The sequence below is a fragment of the Leptonychotes weddellii genome, chromosome 5 (genome assembly GCF_054177405.1).
Source record: "Leptonychotes weddellii isolate Sample4059 chromosome 5, ASM5417740v2, whole genome shotgun sequence".
Lineage (NCBI taxonomy): Eukaryota > Metazoa > Chordata > Mammalia > Carnivora > Phocidae > Leptonychotes > Leptonychotes weddellii.
The window spans coordinates 91599379-91620810 of record NC_138373.1 but is presented as its reverse complement, the minus strand read 5'-3'; the positions used below and the strand labels follow the sequence as shown (position 1 = coordinate 91620810).

Here is a 21432-nt window from a genome sequence, read left to right as displayed (position 1 = left end):
TAATCGCACAGGCTTAAATCGGTGAGGGAAAGCAGCTGCTCTCACCCACACAACAAACTGTCCTGGGAATCCTAAAAAGCTTAGACGGAAATTCAGTCTGGAAAACTAACCAGTAGCATTCAGAGGAAAAGCAGACAAGTAACATGATCAAGAGCAATGTTTTCAATTTGTGGCCTGTGACCCAGCAGTGGTTTGTGAAATCAATTTAGAGGGTTGATTCCAGCACTTAAAAAAAATCAAATAATAGAATAGGGTAATGCAGGATAGACTAGAAGAGATGATATCAGCATGCATTGCAGAAAGTAACAGTAAGCATTGTTTCATGAAGTTTTGTTTGGGAATGTGTATGTTTATGTGTATCTACACCTGCACACAAATGTGTACACATGCATATGCATGCATATGAATGGCGAGTATGTAAAATGTACTCTTTATTGTGGGCTATGTTACGAATGTTTGAAAGGCACAAGTGCAGAGAAGGCAGCCACCAGATAGTCATGAAGAACAGGAGAGTGCATATCCCACCTAGACGGCAGCTGCCATTTAGCTCCAAATGGTTCTTGCTTTAGCTTACCATTTCCAAGAGAAGCCACAAATTTTAAAATGTTAGCAACTAATTCAACTAAACAAACCAAAAAAGAAGTGCTCCATGTATGTGTGTGTGTGTGTGTGTGTGTTTGTGTGTGTTGAAAACAGCCCACAGACAGTTTGGGTTCTCTATCCCGGAGTAATATTCTTATAAAACTACTCTGCAGAAAGAGATTTTATTGGTCACTCTCTTGTTCATAAATGTTTACTGACCCTTCTTATAAGCCCCTCCCTTTCAGAAGATTATATAATGTTGCCACTGACATCAGTCTTGGACACAGGATATGTTTGGTCAATGGAATGTGAGGGGCAGTGAAGTGCTTGCCACCTCTTGAGCAGAAGCTTTAAGAGCTTGTGTGTGACCCATCACATTGCTGCCTCTCTTTTCTCTCTGTCTGGAAACCAGCAATGCTCTATATAGGGGCTATCCTTATAGCCAAGCTGCCAGAATGGTGGGGTTATGGAACAGAGCCACTGACCATCAGAAATAGGCAAGAAGCAAGAGCAATAATTAAACCTTGTTTTAACTACTGAGATTCTCAAGTGATGCATCACTCACTATAGGATAACATAGCCTCAGTTCACTGATACAATGATTTACACAGATATTTCATAATCAAGCTTATTAAGTAATGTTTCCAGTGATCCTTTTGTTAATAAATACCTTGCTTGAAAAATAGCATATCAAATGACCAATAGACATATTAAAAGGGCCTCGATTTTATTAGTCATCAGGAAAACGTACATTAAAATCATGATACGAATCACTATACACTCACAAGAGTGGCAGAAATGAAGAGAAAAAAATACCAAGTATTGCCAAAGATGCAGTATAACCAAAGTCTCACATATTAGGCATGTACATTGGTACGACCAGTTTGGAAAATTTTTTGGCAGTCTCTACTAAGCTGAACAGGCATACCTCACTGCACTTCTACTCTTAGACATATGACTAACAGAAATGCACACATACATGCTGCATTTCATGAACAAGGATTTTCAGAGAAACCCTATTCCTAATAGCCAAATGTCTCAAACAATTTAGACACATGAAAAGATGCCAACATCACTAATCATCAGGGAAATGCAAATCAAAACCACAATGAGATATCACTTTACACCTGTCAGAATGGCTAGAATCAAAATGATAAGAAATAACAAGTGTTGGCACAGATGTGGATAAAGGGGAACCCTTGTGCACTGTTGGTGGGAATGTCAAAAAATTAAAAATAGAAATACCATATGATCCAGTAATTCCACTATTATTTACCCCCAAAAATGAAAACACTAAATAGTAAAGATATATGTGCCCCTTTGTTTACTGCAGCATTGTTTACAATAGCCAAGATATGGGAGCAACCCAAGTGTCCATCCAAGATGTGATACACACACACACACACACACACACACACTCAATGGAATATTACTCAGCCATAAGGAAAAAAATGAAATCTTGACATTTGCAACAACATGGGTAGACCTGGAGGGTATCATGCTAAGTGAAATAAGTCAGACAGAGAAAGAGAAATACCATATGACTTCACTTTTATGTGGAATCTAAATAACAAAACAAAAAGTAGAAACAGACCCATAAATACAAAGAACAAACTGATGGTTGACAGAGGGGAATGGCAGGAGGGGACGGGAGAAATGGGTGAGAGTGGGAGATACAGGATTCCAGTTATGGAGTGAATAAGTCACAGGGATAAAAGGTACAGCATAGGGAATATAGTCACTAGGATTATAATAGCATTGTATGGGGACAGAAGGTAGCTACACTTGTGGTGAGCACAGTATAACATACAGAGTTGTGGAATCACTATGTTGTATACCTGAAACTAATGTAACATTGTGTGTCAACTATACTCAAATAAAAGAAAATAAAAAAAAAAATCAAACAATTTGAATGTCAGTTGACAATAGAATGGAAAAATGAATTATATGTTCATACAATGAAATACATGTATATATACATGTATGTGTTGTTGACATATAAATGTAACCTTATATATATAACATTATTTATCAATGAGAACTAATGAACTACAACCACACACAGCCACTTAAATAAATTGTACAAACATAAGGTTCTATTGTATAACTACACTACAATTTATTCATTTCACTGTGAATGGACATTTGATTGTTTTCAGTCTTCTCTATTACAAACAGTGCTGCTGTAAACTTTGTTGTCTATGCCTCCTGATTCAAAAGTGTGAAGTTTTCTGGGGCACATTCCTAGGATTGGAATCACTAGATCTTAGTACATCTTTAGTTTTACTTGATAAGACCAAACAGTTTTTCAAGGTGGTTGTACCAAGATACACTCCCACTCTCAATGTTTGAGAGTTCCTAGTGACCCCCATCTTCACTAACATTTGGTATTATCCATACTTTTTTTTTTTTTAAAGATTTTATTTATTTATTTGACACAGAGAGAGGGAGACACAGTGAGAGAGGGAACACAAGCAGGGAGAGTGCGAGAGGGAGAAGCAGGCTTCCTGCCGAGCAGGGAGCCCGATGTGGGGCTCGATCCCAGGGTCCTGGGATCATGACCTGAGCTGAAGGCAGATGCTTAATGACTGAGCCACCCAGGCACCCCTCCATACATTTTTAATACCCTGGCACAGTCTTCAAAGAGAGAGAGGAGCTCAACAAAATGCTAACAGAAGTTTGTATGATCACTGGATCTACAGTAATACAGGTAACATTTTATATTCCAGAACAAATAAAATAATTTTATATGTATATAATTATATATTTCTACTTCCCTAACAACATGTCTAATTTTTTCAACATAGCTGTGGAACTTCTGGAAAATTTGCATTTCTAATCTTAGTGATGTTTAGAAAAGATTTTATACCATTAAAAAGAAATCTTAAATGTTGGTTTGTGCTTGGTGCTGAATTGCAAAGTAATTACATACCTGACTTTTGTTGTTATTATTCAAGAAAATCAAGCTAACATTGAATTCTCGAGAATGTTTTAGTGCCAGTGTTTCTTATCTCATCTAATCAAAACTTCCTTTTTATAGATAAGAAAAAAGATAAGAGTTAATTCTCTGACAAGAGCCAATTGGTGGCTGAGTCAGAATTCAAATGCAGGTCAAATTACAAAATACCTTTACTTCAATAATCACCACTGCTTCTTTTTACAATTTTCCTTCTGATCTATTATTTTTTCAATTTCTCAAGGTAAAGAAACTTTGTCTTGTTGATTTTGTATATCATTTGGCAAAAGGGAAATTTTACTTAAGGGTTTAAAATCTGAAGCCGGGTGAAACCGAGTATTCCCCACCCTCCCATTTTCTCCTGGGCTTTGGTTTTCCAATCTGATGTGATAACGATCATTTGTATATCAGAGGCTATCTGTAAGGATTTGATTAGAGAAATAATGGTAAACCCTTGGCACAGTGCTTCCCACACAGTAGGTGTTCAATACATGCCAGCTATTATTAACATGAACACACATGCCAACATTTATTAGGGGTAACACTTTAACAAGCCTGGCATTTTACTACTGATCTTTGTCTTCTTTATATCCAGCAAAGCATCTGGTATAGACCAGCTAGTCCCGGGAGTAATTGTGGCTGGGTGTCAGGGAAGTCCTATGAGGGATGACATTTAGCTGAATGATGAGAATGAGCTGGCCATCTGGGACAAAGCACTGCAGAGACAATGAACAGCAAGAACAAAGGCCCCAAGGAAGGAAGTGGCAACAAGGAGGCTAGTGTGCTGAAGCAGGGTGGGTGAGAGAGAGAGCTACAGTGCACTGCCTCATCATGACCTTGTAGAAGGACTGGTTATATCCTCCAATTCACTGCTTCATCACTGAAAGATTTTTAAGCCAGTGAGTAATATGGCACAAACAAGAAGTATCTGTAGAATATATGAGCGTGAAAAGGGTCACATTACTAATTAAACCTCCATTATTTTAAAAAGAGATAAAGCTTTGGCATGGATAGAGCCTTTCCAAACTTCATCCAGATGACTGGCCCATGACTCCTATGTACTGAATTGTTGCGCCCCTCCCCAAATTCATGTTGAAGTCCTAATCTCTGCCAATGTGATGGAGATGGGTCCTTTGGGAGGTAATTAGAATTATATGACCTTATGAGGGGGGGCACCCCATGATGGGATTTCAGAAGAGGCACCAGAGAGCTTGCTTCCTCCCGAGCACCCCACTCCCCAGCCTGAGCACAGAAGGAAAGCCATGTGAGGATGCAGCAAGAAGGCTGCTTTTACCAGGAACCAAATTGTCTGGAATCTTATCTTGGCCTTTCCAGCCTCCAGAACTTTGAGATATAAATTTCTGTTATTTAAGCCACCCAGTCTATGATATTTTGTTATGGCAGCCTGAGCAGACTAAAGCAGTGGCCAAGATTTAGTCAGGGAAGAAGAAATGAGGCTCAGTCAAAACACTAAAGGGATCCTAACGCTTTTGCTTTGGAAGAAGAAAATGCCCTTCAACAGCTCAGAGACAAACAAACAGACTAACTGAAGAAGGAGAACAAAAAAGGAAATTGCTTTTTAAGCAATGTTATCTATTGGTTCACTGCTCCATTCTAATTGCACCCGAGGGAAACTAGGTAATAGTATTCATTGAATTCCAGAACAGTGGGCCCAAATTTCATTCATCTGATTCAAAGGCTCAGTTCAGCAAGAGGCAGATGATGTGGCTGCCCCCAACTGAGTGAGATAGCGATGCAAGCAAACGTATTGATTAGCAGCATGCTGAACAGAGGAGGAAAGATCATCGGGGGAACGCCAGGCTTTTACTTACTTGCTTGTGTTGCTTATGGATTTTCATATAGATATTACAAATGAATATATCAAAATATGGTACCTATTAAGAGGTTTAAATTTCTTATTTTCTTTATGCAACAAATACTTTCCTAAGCAAATATTCTTCTATGAGTAAATAGACGCTCTTCTGAATGCTTGGGATAAGTGCGGCGAATACGGCAGATATGATCCCTGACTACAAAGAGCTTAAACTGCAGTTGGAGGGAAATAGAAAATAAACAAAACAAAACAAACCCAGAGAAGCTCATATGGTAAAAAAATGTTAACAATAAAATAAAATAGGGGCGCCTGGGTGGCTCAGTCATTAAGCGTCTGCCTTCAGCTCAGGTCATGATCCCAGGGTCCTGGGATCAAGCTCCGCATTGGGCTCCCTTTTCAGAGGGAAGCCTGCTTCTCCCTCTCCCACTCCCCCTGCTTGTGTTCCCTCTCTCACTGTGTCTCTCTCTGTCAAATAAATAAATAAAATCTTTAAATAAAAAAAGAGTAAAATAAAATAGAAATGTGCTAGAGAGTGACTAGGGAGCTGTTTCGGTCACTATTCACCTATGGCCTGTGACTAATAAATATTAATTGGAAGCTTAACAACCACCTTTTCTTTTCTTTTCTTTTTTTTTTTTTTGTCCTTAAAAAAAGAAACATTCTAATCACTTTTGGTCAAAAACAATAAAATACTAATCCATGGTCCTTCTTGGGCTGTTATCATTCAATTAAATTTCTATGTATACGAAGTCCTTTTGAAAGGGACAATGGCAAATGCTGTTGGGTCAGTACAGTGGGCATTAAGGTCCATCAAATGAGTTCGAATGTAAGCAGTTTGAAATCGGAATCAGATTTTCCTCATCTCTGCATCATGCACAGCAACTAGCAAAATTCCTGGCATTATTATCTTTTTTCAAAAGATCTTATTTATTTATTTGTCAGAGAGAGAGAGAGAGCACAAGCAGAGGGGAGAGGCAGGCAGAGGGAGAAGCAGGCTCCCTGCTGAGCAGAGAGCCCCATGCGGGACTCGATCCCACGGTCCTGGGATCATGACCTGAGACGAAGGCAGATGCTTAACCAACTGAGCCACCCAGGCATCCCAATTTCTGGCATTATCAATAACGTGATAAATTTAACAAAAACTGGGCAAATATATGAACAAGCAGTTCAAAGAAAAAAGAATCCAAATGGCTAATACACATAGTAAGATGCTAAAACCAATTTATAATGAAAGAAAAATAAAGTAAATGTTTTTTTCCCAACATACCACATTTGTACATTTTGAAACTTTTGTAAAAACAGCCCCTGAAAAGTGTCTGCCAAAGTGCGTGTAAACATGAACTTGTATCAGTGGTTAACTGATGCAGTCTTTGGAAAGGCAATTTCGAAAAAAAATATCAAAATTGTCAATGTGCATCCTGCTTTACCTGGAAATTACACCTCAAACAACTTATCCCATGGATGTATTTACCAAAATATGCAAATATAAATTATAAAGATATTCTTTAGGATATAGTTTAAGAGAAAAATCAAAAAACTTAAAAATAAACCAACTGTCCAACAACATAGGGGACTGCTTACATAATTATGCTACGTCCATACAGAATGGCATGTAGCTGTTAAAAAAGTATGGAGAGTTCTATGAAATATATAATTAAATGAAAAAAATCAAGGAGTATTAAACATTTCTGAAACAATATGTAAGTAAGTGTTAATCGTGGCATGGCAGGTAGAATAAGAGCCTCCCAAAGATGCCCGTGTCCTAACCCCCTGTATATATGTTAGGTTACAAGCAAAAGAGAATTAAGATTGCTAATGAATTAAGGTTGTTAATCCGTTGACCATGAGACAGGGAGATGATACTGGATTACCCAGAGGGGCATATGTAATCACAAGGGTCCTTCAAAGTGGAAGAGAGCGGCTGAGAAGAGAACCAGAGAAATGGCAGCATGACAGAGATCTGGCTTCACGTTGCTTATGTTGAAGATAGAAGGAGGCCACGAGCCAAGGAAGGTGGGGCCTTCAGGAGCTGGACCGTGCAAGGGAAGGGACTCTCCCCTAGAGCCTCAAGAAGGGAACACACAGCCCAGCTAACACCTTGGTTAGCCCAGAGAGGATCATTTCAGATTTCTGAACTACAAAACTGTAAGAGAAAAAAATTGTGTTTTTTAATCCACAAAGTTTGTGGTGATTTGTTACAGGAAACTAATGTATGTGGTTTGTCTACAGAGTGGGGCTGGAAGTCAGGGCAGCCCGGCAAGAGATTTCAACTGTATCTAGTTCCACTTCATTTAAATATTTTAACATATGTATATACAGTTGACCCATGAACAACATGGATTTGAACTGTGCCGGTCCATTTACACGTGGTCTTTTTACAGCACAGCATTGTAAATGTATTTTCTCTTCCTTATGGTTTTCTTAACATTTTCTTTTCTCTAGCTTACTTTATTGTAAGAATACAATATATAATACACATACAAAATATGTGTTAATCAACTTTATATTATTGGTAAGGTTTCTGATCAATAGTAGGCTTAACAGTAGTTAAGTTTTGGGAAGTCCAAAGTTATATGTGGGTTTTCCACTACACAGGGAGTCGGTGCTCCTAACCCCCATATTGTTCAAGGGCCAACTGTAAAACCTTAAAAATATTTAATAACAACCATAAAGGACTGTCTTTAATTGGTATTTTCAGAACTATAATTACCTTTGTAGTGGCAATAATTTTAAGGATAATTTTCTATTATGGCCAGAAATAATGAGGTAAACATAAGAAAAATGAAATTTGAAGAGGGGAAATTTTGTATAGGTTCTAACTCACTCAAAAGGACTAGTAATTAGGCTTGCAATTTCATCCTTACAATTACATATGCTGTACAGATTTATTGAAAATATGTCTATATGGGGGTGCCTGGGTGGCTCAGTCGGTTAAGTGTCTGCCTTCCACTCAGGTCATGATCCCAGGGTCCTGGGATAGAGCCCCACAAAGGGCTCCCTCCTCAGTGGGGAGCCTGCTTCTCCCTTTCCCTCTGCAGCTCCCCCTGCTTGTGCACTCACGCTCGCTCTCTCTCTGTCAAATAAATTAAAAAAATAAAATCTTTAAAAAAAAAAGAAAATGTCTGTATGTAATAAAGATTAAAATAACACAATTTTGAAAAGTAGGTGAATACCTAGTTAAAAGGTGAAAACAAAGCAAGATAAAAGCTGAGTCTCACTTCTCATCCCTGAGTGTTGGTAAATCTGGCATTGTTATCTTATCCTTTCACCATCTTGAAAAGTTAACTAAGTGGTAAATATGCACCGCAAGTTGCACAATGGTATTTAGACCATCATCTTATTCTATGTCACAATGCAATGATAATGAAAACATCTAAACTGTGTTCCTGGCACCCTTCTAATTGTTTTAGATGTATTGCATTTAAGCCTCACAATAACCCCTCTGTGGTTGGCACTATCATCATGCCTAGTTGAGGCACAAGGGATTTACTTGCCCAAAGTCCACATAGCTAGTAAGTGGTAAAAACCAGATTTGAATAGGAACAGGGTAATTGCAAAGTGCACAATCTTAACCACTTAATGCTGTGCTCAATATAGTCAGGAACCTTCCACTCAATGTCTAAAAAGAATTTCTTTGTGATTAATGAAGTATAGAACAAGCTATAGTTTTAGCAGTCCTTTTAGCACGGCAGAGCCAGGGCTGCGGAATTAACATAATAATATGACTTTCCGTCTTTTCATTCCAATAGTTCACCTTCTCCACCTCCGCCATACAGACTCTCCCAACATCCTTTCTCGTGTCTCCTACTTGATCTCAAAAAATGGGTCATTAACCAAAATCGTTTGGTATACCAACTCGACAGCATTGATTATTATATCCCTTTTATTTCTTCTTCAAGTCTCTGTTGTAGGACCCATGCTGTAAGCATTCCTGGGAACTAAAGTTATGTTGCCATAAAAATACTTGCAAATTATTGGCATTATCAAATCATATAGGAAGACATTGTGCGTAAAAATGAACAAAAAACAATGATGTGACAACTTCAGTTCAATGCTGCCAGTTAACCGAATAAATCTTAAATAGCCAAAAACAAACAAACCCACAAACTCTTTTTGCGGGGCTTCTGAAGTGCTTAGTGATCCCTAAGAAAACATTCCCAAACCCACAGCATTTTAAGCTAGACTCCATTTGAATGTTGTTAGGGACACCTGGGAAACCTAGAAATACTCCCTCTCCAGCCATGATGATCTGTATCTCTTTCCTCTAATAAAATTAAATCAGAAACTCTCTTCTCTATTGTTTTCACTCTAAGAGAAAGTGAGAAGAGGAAAGACACATTCACAGGCAGATCAATAAATAACTTTAAAGTAGATATACATATTGTTAACCAAAGTATAGGACCAACTAAACTATTTCAAAACACCCATGTATAAGAACATATTTTGTTTTATAGAGATTCCCGTCCATATCAGGCTTCTTGCCAGTTAAGGCAAGCTCACTTTTCCATCCCAGGTCTGCTTACCAGGACACCAACACCAAGAAGTTTGTTTATTCAAATCTTTTTTTTTTGCCAGCAATTATACTCTATCCTATCAACTTGGGTTTCCTTTCCCTAAAGACTGGGACTGAGTAACATACAGACTCCCCAGCTTCACAGGCCCTCATGCCATCACCACCCTAACCTAACCCAGAGTTGATTCTGGTTTTCATTCTAAGATTTCCATCTTTATGCATATTAGGAAAGCAGATCTTACCTGCTCAAGGACCTCGTTCTTACAACTATCCCTCCTACCTCTCTTCTTCATTATCAGTCTCTCTTTCTTTAAAGATCTTGACTTTACAAACACTCATCTCTCAATAAAATACACCACCACCACAGCAGAAACTAACAAAGAAAACAAAAATAATAATAGTCCCATCCCTCTGTTGCCTTTCACAGCAAAATCCTAAAATGAATTGTTTACATTACCATTGCCATTTCTTTCCACTTGCTCTGCCTTGCAGGAAATCTTCCTTCCCAAGGTCATCAGCAACCCCATCTTGCCAAATTGGATGGTCAAGTCTTAGCTTCATTCTACTCACAGTGTTCATTTCTTCCTTTTTGGAAGAAATTTATGTCTAGGACTCAGTCTCCTTTAATGGCGCCTCCTTTTCTTCATTGACTTCTGTAAATAACTGTCCAAGGCTGGACCCTTGGACATCTTCTCTTATTACTCCATAGTGATGAGATCTGGACCCATGACTTTAAATGTCATCTTTCACTGATAACTCCTAAACTTCTTTCTCTAGTCTCAAATTCTACCCTGAGCTCTAAACTTAGGTATCCAGTGATTTTCTTCTTCTTGTCTTCTCCATTTGGAGATCTAAGGGCACCTCAAACCAAACATTATCAAAACAGAACTCTGACATCACACCCCCCTTCCCAAAACACCAACCAAGCCCCTCCATGAGGGTTCCCCATTTTACAACATCACAGGATATTACAATTACATTTATAGTCTATCTCACTCACTAGAACATAAGTTTCATGAGCATAAGGATTTTATCTTGTTTCCTGCTGTATCTCCATTGCCTAGACCAGTATCTGACAAATAGAAGGTGTTCAACAAGTATTTGATGAATGCAGAAAAGAGGGAGAAGGAAAGTAAAACCAATAAACACTGGAAAAGCTACAAATATCAAATAACTATAAAGATGCTTTCTTAATAGTTTTTCCTAATCAGCAGCAAAGTGCTGCCTTTTTTTTTTTTTTAATGGTTTGGTGGAAATCTGCCATATTATTATGCTGTTCTTTCTGGAGGTAGAGATAATCAATTATTTTCCTAAGAAGGAGGAGAAATAACCATGAACTAATAGGTCATTCAAGTGTCTCCAAACTCAAAGGTATTATTTATATCTTTACATTATTTACCAACAGGTAGTTGTTTTTCAATCTAAACATTCCTTCTATTCTACACTGGAAAGTCAACTTGGACAACATTTCCTAATTTTCCCTTCTGACTTAAGAACAAAATCAGACTACTGGATATTTTTAATATTCCTTTTCCACACTTGCCACTCATCTGGCAAGATCTTTACAGCTACTGGAGAGAGAACTGAAGTAATGTTGGCTGCTTCTTGGTAAGAAAAGCTGAGGGATGCTTTTTCTTTCCAGATGTCAATCTTGCTCAAGTTGATTGAGCAAAACTCAAATCCTTAAAATGCCTGTAGCACCAGTAGTGATTTCATCCTTTTCTACTGTTTATTGGGCACCCATCCTATTAACTATTCTAAGAGCTTTGTACTATCTCATTTAATCCTCAAAATAACCCCATATGGTAATATTATTCTTTCTTATCAAGAAACATGAACTACAGTAGCTAAAATGTGCCTAACTTTAACCTGGCTCCTGTTAAGTTATATCACAAAGTCCTGATTTGATTAAGTTCTCTGAGCACCTATTAGCAAAAACAAACAAACAAAAAAATTAGACTGGAAATTCTATGAGTAGGTATTATGGGCTCTCTATCTCAAATACAAAAGACTGGAAAGACTTTTTCAAAAAAATGACTGAGCCACCCAAGCACCCCAGTCTTGTATTTTTGATATTCAAAGTAAAAATATTGAGACTCTTATCAAAATTGTAAACCCTTAACTGAAGGACTTATGCCAATTCTAAAAACTTGTCAATCATGTCTTAAAGAATTATGTCAAATCACAAAAATTGTATATTGTAGAAAATATTAATAACATTAAATATGCTTATTTTTCTTTACTTGAATTGAAAATTACTAACAATTCATTCTTTTCATTTCTTTTATTCTCCAACATTATAAAAATATTCTGGGTTTCATTGTTTTGTTTTGTTTTTTAAACAACCCTGTAATTTATTCTGATTCTCCCAGTTTAAACTGTTTATAAGCTTAAATAAAAAGTATAGAAAAGGAGGGGCATCTGCCTGGCTCAGTTGATATAGTGTGTTGACTCTTGATCTCAGAGTCATGGGTTCAAGTCCCACAGAGCCTACTTGAAAAAAAAAAAAGTACAGAGAAGGATATTCTTTTTAAAAGAGGGGCACCATGCTGTAAACGGTGTGGGGACATTTAACCATTTCAGGGAAGATTTTTAACTTAAGCTCACATTGTTCTATACACCAAACTGAATCTCACACAGACTAAAGCATTAAAAGTAAAAAATCAGGGGCGCCTGAGTGGCTCAGTTGGTTAAGTGTCTGCCTTCGGCTCAGGTCATGATCTCAGAGTTCTGGGATGGAGCCCTGCATTGGGTTCTCTGCTCTGGGAGAGTCTGCTTCTTCTTCTGCCTCTCCCTTTGCCCCTGCCCCACCCTCCTTCATGCTCACTCTCTCAAATAAATAAAATCTTTAAAAAAATAAATAAAAGTAAAAATCAAAGCATCAAAACTGATATAAATGATCATTATAGTTCTATAGTTTTGAGAAGGGTGAATGGAAGAAGGAGGAGGGAAAAACATCCTATGCTTAAAATCACTAAAAGGAATCTCATAGGATTACAAGTAGTAGATTTAAAAACAGAACTTGCCAAAACGTCAGTAGGTCAAAAGTAAAATAAAATCAAAAGGCAAATAACAAACTGGAGGAAATACTCATAGTAATGATTAAAAAATCAACTTCTGTGCAGAGGGGAGGTCGGTGGGGGAGATGGATGAAATAGGTGAGGGGGATTCAGAATGCACTTACCATGATGAACACTGAATAATATATGGAATTGTGGAATCACTATATTGTACACCTGAAACTAAAATAACACTGTATGTTAACTATACTGGAATTAAAATAAAAATAAGTAAATATGAAAAAAAGAAAAATCAATAATTTCTTGAAACATGCACATACGTAATAGAAACACTAAAACCTAATAAAAATAAATATGCAAAACCTGAAGGAACATAAATTATTCCTTAATTAATAAATGAATTTATTCATTAATTATTCCACAATTTAATGAAAGTGGTAAATTTCTCATTCATCCATCTGTTCTTTTTTCTGTGTCTGCTATATGTCAAGCTCTGTGCTAGGATACACCAATAAGTAAGATAAATAATGTTTTACCATCAATGACCTTATAAATTTGTACTGAAATGTCACTACACACCTACCAAAAAGCAACCTAAAAGAGTTATAGAGCTTAATGCTTGCCAGGGCTAAGTGAAATGGGAATTCTTTTCTATTACGATGAGAGCATAAATTGCTTTAATCAATTAAGAAAGCAATATAGCTATAGGTATGATCTTAAAAAAAAATCTTTGTATCATTTGATGTCGTAATTCTACTTCTGGAATGCTATTCTAGAGAAATAATCCTAAATATATTTTTTAAAGATATGCGAACAGCAATGAAATAATAAAATAGCTAACTCTGACTCAGTTGCTAACCATGTGCAGGTGCAATTCCAAGTGTGTCACATGTAAGGATTCATTTAACCCTCACAACAACCCAGGAGGTAGGTGTTACTCTTATTCCCACCTAGTAGATAACAATATTGAGGCCCCAAGAGGCCGTTTCACTCACCTAACATGACTCTGCTAATATGTGTAGAACCAATATTAGACTGTGGCAACTGTGGGGGAAAAAACACTTGCAAAATCTGCACCTAACTCTAAAAACAAAATCCAAAGCTTCTAACTTCAATTATTTGCAAAATTTTAAATAATAAACTGTTCAGGGATTTTTCCTAATACAATTTCCTTTTGTATATCTGCTTTATCCAACATGAAATATTATTATGCTAGGCTTCAGTAAGATTTTCCCAGCAACTCAGTTTTTAAAAAAAGATTAAGATGCCCAGGCCTATTAGCCCAAGAATAAGGGCAAATAGAAAGGTTTTTAGCCTGTCATTTGGTAAAATATGTCAGGAAAAGTCTGTCTCCAGAAGCGGTTTGAGCAAAGCCCTAAGAATCTAGCTGGACTTCATAAGGGCTCTTGTTGAATTCAACCTCCACAATTATATTAAATATATTATTTAACTTCCATAATATCCTCTAGTTATTCCAGATAGAGGTACAACTCATGGACTGTTAATAGAGAACTGATTGATTTCAAGGCCATCTAAGATATTTATTATAATAAACAAAGAGGAACCTGGCAGTAAGTCTTTAATTAATAATACTTCTCTTAGGCTGGAGAACCAAGTGGTAGCCACTGGGTGTTTCCCAGAGGGCACTAATCAGGCTGTATATTACTGAGAGGATGTCAGGCAGGTGTTTCCTGCTTTAATTCAGGCAACCATCCTGAGCCAGCCCAGAGGGAGAGAAGTGCCTTCCAGTACTATAATTACATATTTATTTTATCCCTCTGAACAGTCTCTTAGAGGTATACATTGCATTACACATGCTGGGTATGTTCAGCAGTGTTTGGCATAGCATTTGCACAGAGTGCTTAACAGAATGGTCATTCATGAAAGAGAAGTTTTGCAGCAAATTAAAATACAAGAGAATTCTCATTTCTCTTTTCATTTCATTTTCATCTCTCTCTTTGCCATAGAGTGTGAAAAATTGTGGTTACATATGACTATCTGCACGTACACATCGAAAGCATTTGCCAACTCAATAGTATTTCTCTCAATCTGAAGCTTAATGGTGGATTTGCCCATCACAATAAGAGTTAGGTAATAACACTGTCTGACCTTGGAGTGACTCATTGCCCTTCTCTGCTGACTGGCCCCAGCAGAAAGGGTGATGCAGAATAAATGGATGGATGAGTACAGCACAGTAAGATGGGCATCACCAACTCTACTCTTCCCAATCCTATTGATTTTTAACGTATCTTCTCTGTTTTCTAATGACAAATGCCCCAAATAGATTAAAATATAATTAAAAAATAATTGCTAGCCAAAGTTACATATTTATTACCTTCTATTCTTTCTTTTTTTCTTTCTTTATTAATGGTGCATTTCCAATTGGGCGGTATCACCCATGCGGTAGGCTGAATAATGGCCCCCAAAGATATTCAAGTTTTAATGCCTGGAACCTGAATGTTACCTTACATGGTAACAGAAACTTTGCAGTTGTGATTAAGGATTTTGAGATGGAGAGATTATCCTGGATTACCCAGGCAGACCCTAAATGTAATCACAGTGTCTTCATAGGAGGGAGGCAGAGGAAGATTTGACAAAGGCACTATCACACTGAGGCAAGATGCTAAAATGCTGACTATGAAAGGTGGAGGACGGGGCCTTGAGCCAACGAATGCGTGGAATGCAGTTCTAGAAGCTGGGAAAGGGTGGAAACTAAAAGAGGGAATGGACACTCTTCTAGCACCTTCAGAGGGATGGTGACCCTGCCCACACTTTGATCTTTTTTTTTTTAAAGATTTTATTTATTTATTTGAGAGAGAGAATGAGAGACAGAGAGCACGAGAGGGAAGAGGGTCAGAGAGGGAGAAGCAGACCCCCTGCTGAGCAGGGATCCCGATGCGGGACTCGATCCTGGGACTCCAGGATCATGACCTGAGCCGAAGGCAGCGACTCAACCAACTGAGCCACCCAGGCGCCCCCCCCACACTTTGATCTTAGCCCAGTAAACTGCAGACTTCTAGCCTCCAGAAACTAAAGACTTACTCTCTAGCCAAAGAATTTGAAGTACTTTGTTACAGCAGCCCTAGAAAATTAATGCAGCCCCAAAGGGGGTGAAAATTGGTCCTTGGGGAAGTGAAAAAAGTCTTAGATATTACAATCGTTTGTGATCCCCTCAAGCTCAACCCTACCCTACAAAATCTTACTCCTCAGTATTTAATTTTGTGGCAATTAGAAAAAAAATATATCTTAAAAGGCTCCTTTAAGGAGATGATAATGAATGAAAAAAAGGTAATATAACACCATTTCTTTGGGGAGCAGGGCCAGTGAAAGACTGATTCAAATGATGAGGCAAGGTGTTCATTACTCTCAAGGCCCAGTCTCACCATCATTAATAGCTGGCAAAGCGGGATGGGTGCTGTTATCCCAACAGGTTCTTTAATATTATTCACTCTAATGAATAATATACTCTCTATACAAGTTCGCCATCCAGAAAAGGGTTGAAGGTCACTTCTTTGTACAGGTAGCCAGATCTCTACCTTGTTGTTTAAAAACAATTATGGGGATATATTGCGTGCCAAAGCCCATAAGGAAATATATTTTGATATTCTAGATTTCTTCAGTGTAATGCAGGCAGTGAGGATTTTTATATTGTGGTAAGCTCAGAAGAGATGTTTAGTTACAATTCTGCTTCTTAAAAAATTGCTTTAGTGAAACCAAAACTCTAACAGAGAAATATTTCTAAATCCAAGTACTTTTAATATTGTTAAACAAGTAAGTGATAATGAGAAAGCTAGTTAAGAAGGTAATCAACATATAGCCTTTCTTATGGGATACATAGTAGTCTACCTTAACTCGAATTGCAAGTTTGGGTCTATTAATACATTTAGTATTATTTGGTCTACAGTATTTATTTATTTTTAAATTTTTATTTATTTATTTTTTAATTTTTATTTATTTATTTGAGAGAGAGAGAGCACAAGCAAGGGGGAGGGGCAGAGGGAGAGGGAGAAGCAGAATCCCCGCTGAGAAGGGAGACCGATTCGGGGCTCGATCCCAGGACCCCAGGATCATGACCCAAGCCAAAGGCAGATGTTTAACTGATGGAGCCATCCAGGCATCCCTATAATATTTATTTTTTTAAATATATTTGTTGGGGGCTCCTGGGTGGCTCCGTCAGTTGAGCGTCTGACTCTTGATTTCAGCTCAGGTTCTAATCTCAGGGTCATGAGATCAACCCCACATCCTGCTCTGCGCTCAGCGTGGGGTGTCTGCTGGAGATTCTCTCTCCCTCCTCTCCCCCCTCTGCCCCTCCCTGCTATGTGCACAGTTGCGCAGGCACTCTCTCTCTCTCTCTAAAATAGATAAATAAATCTTTAAGAACATATATATATATTTGATTAAGGATTAAAAAGTATAATTCAAAATATACACATCAAAATTCATTATATCCCCAAATTCACTCGTTTATTTGCCCTCTCTGCCTTGCTCAAGTATAAGTTTCCTACAACCTTCAAGAAATTAAGTTCTGAGTAGATTCAGGTATTCTTGATTGTTAGATTAAGCTATAAATTCCCTTAGGAGAATTAAATGCCTGAACAGAATCTTAATCAGGCTAGACCTGCCAACCAGGATATTCTTTGGAAATAGAGGTCAAGATGTAAAAAAAAAAAAAAAAAAAAAAAGATTAAAATTGTCCACTAAGCACTCCAGCTGAAATGCTGATTGTGCATTACTTCTTCTACCCAGTCTGCACAGGGAGCAAAACCTGAGCTTGGGGTGGGAGAAAAGTTTGAAACTGAATCAAGCTATTTTTAGTCCAAGAATCAATGTGTAGAAATGGACTGTGCACAGATCTTTCTTCTTATATTCCAAGAGGCAGAAAGCTGGTGTTTGACTATTCACAAGACAGGAAAAGGAAGGGAAGAAGGGAAGGCAGGAGAAGGGGAGAAGAAAGGGAGGGAAGGGGAGAGGAAAGAAATATATATATACATATATATTATATACACCATACTGGTTTTACATTTAAAAAACAGGCTGCCTTTTACTGCTTATTATTTTTAAATGATGAATGATAATTAATAAAAACTTAATTACTTTTTAAAAAGAGTAGACTATGCAGGATTACTTTAAAAATAGATGTTCTTTAAAACCTATGTCAGTTTCAGTTTCCATCTCTACAGTATGTTCTGAGCAATGCTCTCACCATTCCTAACTTTGGCTTGAACTTCCCTGCAGTTTCCCATTTAATTCTCCATTCGGCACTCGTTTAATGACTGGCTATTGTACAGGAAATTGATGCAACTATCATCTCAGGCCAGAAGTTTATGCCCCTTTTCATTGTCGAATGCAGAAACGAAGGAGTCACAAAGAAAAAAGGTACTATTTTGAAGCTGTGTCCAAATGAGGTCCAACATCTGGATATTAGAAACATTGACATGTGCTTTCATTTTTTAAGTTGCCCTCAAAATATTTGGGATTATAAAGATGCGGGTCCTTATTACCTCTCTAATCTCAAAAAGGCTAACAATATTTTTGAATAAAGATCAATTGACATCATTTTCAGAACTATTCAAAAGCTGTTGCATTATTTCTCATTGACAAATATAAAAACCCAACTTCTGACATCATGGAAAAAATATTTCCAATCCTTAAAAAGAGAAATTAAGTGTATATGCTCCTTACAATAATGCATGCATTTGAATCGATATCCACTGACTGAGCATATGGGATTGCAGCAGGCATCATATCGGTTTTACAGATGTGTATAATGCATTCCTTACCTTGCTGTAATGGAAACCCGACTCTCCCTGGGGACACTGTTTCCCCTGCAACCCTCTCAGGTGCTGGCCTGGAGGTGGGATGGGTGCCCCTTTTGCTCCACGTGGCTGCTTTCAGAGCAGTCTCCCTCCCACCTCCCCTTAAATTCCTCTGCTTCCAATCTCATTAGAAGATTTTCTTCTTAAGCTGATAAATATACATTTTGGGCGGAAACAAAATAACAGTAGCTTCCACCGGGACAAGGTAGTGGCAGCAGGATAGGACTAAACCCTATATACTGTCCATTACCATCACTGATACTGTCACCTCTCACACACCAACACATTCCCCCTCATTTCTCCAAGACTTTAGCTCCAGGCTTATCGTCAATATCTCTAGAACTTCTGGTCTGGTCTTAATTCCTAGCATGCTCAATATGTACATAGATGATCTTGATTCCTGGAATTCCTCTTCTTTTTTTTAAAGATTTTATTTATTTATTTGAGAAAGAGAATGAGAGAGAGAGAGCATGAGAGAGGGGAGGGTCAGAGGGAGAAGCAGACTCCCTGCCGAGCAGGGAGCCCGATGCGGGACTCGATCCCGGGACTCCAGGATCATGACCTGAGCCGAAGGCAGTCGCTTAACCGACTGAGCCACCCAGGCGCCCCTGGAATTCCTCTTCTTGAGGGACGTCTTCTTCCCGCTTCAGCCACTCATTCCCGTGCTCTTACCTTAGTGACTCACTCCCAGGTGACTATCTCACCACTCCTCTCTCTTCAAAACCTAACAGCTCCCCATCTTCTTTCTCAGCTACTGGCCTTGCTTCCTGCTTCAGTGAGGAAAATGAAGCAGACTGAAGAGGACTTGCAAAGACTCTCTTCACTCACACCTACCAAAGTACCTACATCTACATCCACATAGTCTGCTTTTCCAGGCATTGCCAAAGATGAAACTTCCTTGCTCCTTTTTTGAGAGAGAGAGAGAACGGGGGGGGGGGGGGGTTGTTCGGAGAGGGGCAGAGGGAGAAGGAGAGAGAGAATCTTAAGCAGGCTCCATGTGAAGCCTGCTACAGGGCTCGTCATGACCTGAGCCAAAATCAAGAGTCAGATGCTTAACCAACTGAACCATCCAGGTGCCCCCAAATCAGCGTTTTTTTAATGGGTTCCACACCCAGCACAGGGCCCCATGCAGGGCTTGAACTCACAACTCTGATGAGATCAAGACCTGAGTTGAGATCAAGAGTTGGACACTTAACCGACTGAGCCACCCAGGCACCCCGTTCCTGACTCCTTTTTAAAGGCAATCTCTCCATTTTTTGCACCAGGTTATCATTCCTCTCTCCTTCACTCAAGGAAATCAATTGTTCTAGACATTCTCCCCTTTTCCTCTTAAATCATTAAAACTTCCCTCCACTGCCAGGTCACCCATCAGCAATCAGTATTCACATATGCTGTTAAATTATTTCTTTTACCTTAAAAAAAAAAAGAACAAAAACCAACAACTTTCTCTTGAGCCCATTTTGTCCCCTAGCTACCTCCTCATTTCTTTGGTCTTCTTTGCAAACAAACTAACTCAAAAAAAAAAAAAAAAAGTTGTCTCTATTCTCTGTCTCCAACTCCTCTCCTACTATTCTCTCTTAAACTACTCTAAATCAGACTTTTGCTTCCACCACTCCAAAGAAACCTCTCTCATTGAGATGACTGATGCTAAATCTAATAGTCTGTTTAGTTTCCTCGTCTGACCTATTAGCAGCATTTACACTGTTGATAACTTCCTTCAGAGATATATCACTTTCTTCATTTGGCTTCCAGGAACCATTCTCTCTTTCTACCCCACTATGATTTTTAGTCTTCTTTGCTAGTTTCCTTTCTTGTCCCCAACCTCACTGCAGTGGTCTAGGGCTCAGTTCTTGGGCCTCTTCCTTTTATATCTACACTTCTGTTCTTGATGATCTCTCTGATATTCCTTAAGTAGCATATATCTGCTGATAAATCCACAAGTTATATTTCTATCCCTAAATCGCTTTCCCAAACTCTAGGCCCTCATCTCTCATCACCCACCCATATTTTACACTTGGAGGTCTAATAAAAATTTAAAATTCAACACATCTAAAACTTAAGTTCTAGTCTTCCCTCCTAAAACTTGTTTCATCAGACACTTTCCCCATTGCAACTGATGATAATTCCATTTTTCAAGTGGTCAAGCTAAAACCTTCAACTGGAGTCATCCTTTCTCCTCCTTATTTCTTAGTCTCTACATCCACCCCTTTAAAAAGTCATGTTGGTTCCACTCTCAAAATACATTCAGAATATTTCCTTTTTTCACCACCTCCACCTATCATTCTGGCCAAACCACCATCTTCTCAAATCTGGATGACTGCAAAACTTTCCTACTCTTAACCTTGCTTCATTAAAGTCATGTTACTCCTTTGCTTAACATTTTCCAGTAACTCCCCATTTCACTCAAAGCAAAAGCCAAAATCCTTTCAAAGGTCTATAGGACCCTACATGATTTGGCTTCCTGTTACCTCTATGACTTCATCATGAGAGTGTGGTATTGATAAAGGGACAGACACATAAATCAACAGAACAGAATAGAGTCTAGAAATACAACCAAATATAGCAAATTGATTTCAACAGAGATACAAAGGCAATTCAATGGAAGACAGTCTTTTTTTAACAAATAGTGATGGAACAATCAGATATTTATATGCAAAAAAAAAAAATGAACCTCATCTTAAATTTCATACTTTACACAAAAATTAACTCAA

The 21432-nt window shown here is 38.2% G+C and overlaps 1 protein-coding gene across 16 annotated transcripts in view; it reads right to left on the bottom strand.

Annotated features, from left to right (window-relative positions):
• Nucleotides 1–21432, bottom strand: part of BICD1 (BICD cargo adaptor 1) — a 206231-nt gene that overhangs the window by 92721 nt on the left and 92078 nt on the right. The window lies entirely within an intron of this gene.